General features: G+C 37.8%; 1 protein-coding gene across 2 annotated transcripts in view; it reads right to left on the reverse strand.

Moving 5' to 3' along the window:
• The window catches only part of ZFHX4 (zinc finger homeobox 4), a 147586-nt gene that overhangs the window by 124578 nt on the left and 20508 nt on the right, over positions 1 to 2500 (reverse strand). The gene's annotated exons all lie outside the window — the stretch shown is intronic.

Here is a 2500-nt window from a genome sequence, read left to right on the forward strand (position 1 = left end):
CTTCTTTCTTAAACAGAATGTAAACATTTTTCATATGCAATACCCAGAAAGGAGAACACAGCAGAAATTATTTATTTCCTTTTTCTTTTTGTTTCCTTTTCAGCTAGTTTATTTGCTTGATCGTTATTTATCCCCAATGACAACAAGATAATGTAAACTAAGAATTCTAAATATTGCAGCACCTTCAACACAGGCAGAACTTTTTGAAGGATCTCACTTTATCAAGTAAATCAGGTTACTACAAATCTTCCTTGTGCAAAAGCCCCCAGTATGTAGCTGGCTATCCCTGATTAAGCACCAATCACAATTCTTCCCCACACTTTAGTCACCTCAATGGGCAACGGAATTGAAATTAATATTTACTGCAACCAGTCCCATCATCCTAGGGGACAATTGCATGCACTCAGTTTTTTTCATTGCAAACGTAATGAACACCATTTCAAATACCATTTTGATGTTATCAATCCTGGTGAGCTGCCCATCTCTCAACCACTGCCTCCATCAACATCTCCCCTAGCATAACAAATCATACGCAAGCACTACTGATGAAAATCTTTCAATCATTTCTTGCAGGCAGGCGTCTTAGACCATAAACTCCCTTTGTTGAGAACAAGATGCACTCTATAAAGGCCGTATCAGTGTCTGACAGAAGGGTAAAAGCACCAGAGGAAAGTTGGGCACACACTGGTTAAAAGTCTGCATGCCTTCATTTTTTTTTCCTGAGCCTGCAAGGCTCCAGCCACTGTAATAGTAGCCTGATTACAGCCTAAGCTACCCCGAGTCCTTGCAGATCTCTCAGTTTGCAGAATGATGGCACTGTACACAACAGCTGAGTACTCTGAAACTTTAGTGTTTATTTTCAACCTATGATAGACTCTGCCTTCATTTTATGCAGAAGGTAAGCAATCTTCATTCTAGTCATAAGTCAGCATGATAGATCTCATTAATTTTAGACGAAAGTAATAACCAATTTAACAGATAAGTTTTCAATTAAGTACAAAAGTTTGATTACATCCTGAAAACTACTGTTTTAGGTATCTGAAGCATTAATGTTTTCTACATCTTCTCATTTCCAAGAAAAGGAAATGTAATGTAAAAATTTTACATAGCTAGACAATATAAATTTACACACATAATAGGCAGGTGCTATATTCCTGCATAAAATCACTCAATGTGATTTTCAGATTAAAAAAAAATCCTTGCCTAGGAAAGGCTTCAGTGAAGGTCACTGAGAGACATTAAGTATGAAGGATAGCTGCTTAGTTTTTTTTAAGTGTAATCAAATCTAATCTTGTCAGCTACATCAGAGAGAGAAAGGGATCAGTTTAAGATACACCAGAAGATTTGCATAGAATGAAAATGAATCAAAATTAGTTTGGGTATCTGAGATGGCTAAAATGACAGCCTAATTGCCCCTGAATCAAACATCATAAAGCTTGGTGTGTAATTTTAATCATTGATGAGAACCAGGTTAAGTTTGCTCATGGCACACATGCAATTTAAAAACCTTTTCAAATAATCTGATCACAATGAGCATGAAAACATAGTAATTCTCTAATTAGGACAGAGGCAAATGTGTTTACCTTCCCATTTGGCAAAATGTACAAACAGTATATGCATCCTGACGAACTAACTCCCTAACACACCTTCGAAGTCCTTATCTACAGATAAAAAGTTGCACAAGAAGAGTTACACCAGAAAGCAACTCCAAGCTCATTCCATCTGCAGAGGACTGGCATAAATGTCTTCATACTGGTATCTCTCAGGTCTGACACAAAAGGATAAACAATGCTGCTACAAAGCATTTTTACATGTATCTACTCAGCAACTGCACTTGTGAGGCTATTTCAGTCACATATAAACACATTTGTAAGCATGAAAACATGCACCCGGCTGGAACCAACATGCACACAAGAAATTTTGGGGTCGTTGCAGAGAAAAAGAGGTAGTTCTGTTTTGTTTCCAAGCAATGATACAGGCATGCATGTGCAGCAACTCTGTCCTATTCAGTACCATGAAAGGATCAGTTAGGGTGAAACCTCTTTAGCAGGTAAAGCTGATAAAGAAGGAGTTAATACAGCAAATTAAATAAGCTGTAAGTCCCTAAAACTATTCTAGTCCTATCTGTGGCATCGATTTAGCCTTTGCTGCTTGAAGCAAGCTCTATGCATATTGTAGTATATTATGGTATCCCACAGCATCATAGTGTCCAGTATGCACACAAAAACAGTTGCCAGAATAGTCAAGGGCATGAACACACTGTGCTGGGACCAGATGGCATTTATGAGCAGTAAGTAATTTTAGGGAGATACAAAATTGGTTCTGCAGTGTAGCATCTCACCCTTCCCGTTCCTCCCACAGCCCTGCGCTGAACAGTCTTGCTGTTGCAATTTCATCTTAAAAGATTTAGCAGAAGTAAACTCTATTTTTAAACCTTCCATCATACAGTCAAAGTGAAAAACAAAATCAGCACAGTAACAAGTGTCATAACATCTTTTCT

This window comes from Pithys albifrons, chromosome 4 (assembly GCF_047495875.1).
Source record: "Pithys albifrons albifrons isolate INPA30051 chromosome 4, PitAlb_v1, whole genome shotgun sequence".
NCBI classification, from domain to species: domain Eukaryota; kingdom Metazoa; phylum Chordata; class Aves; order Passeriformes; family Thamnophilidae; genus Pithys; species Pithys albifrons.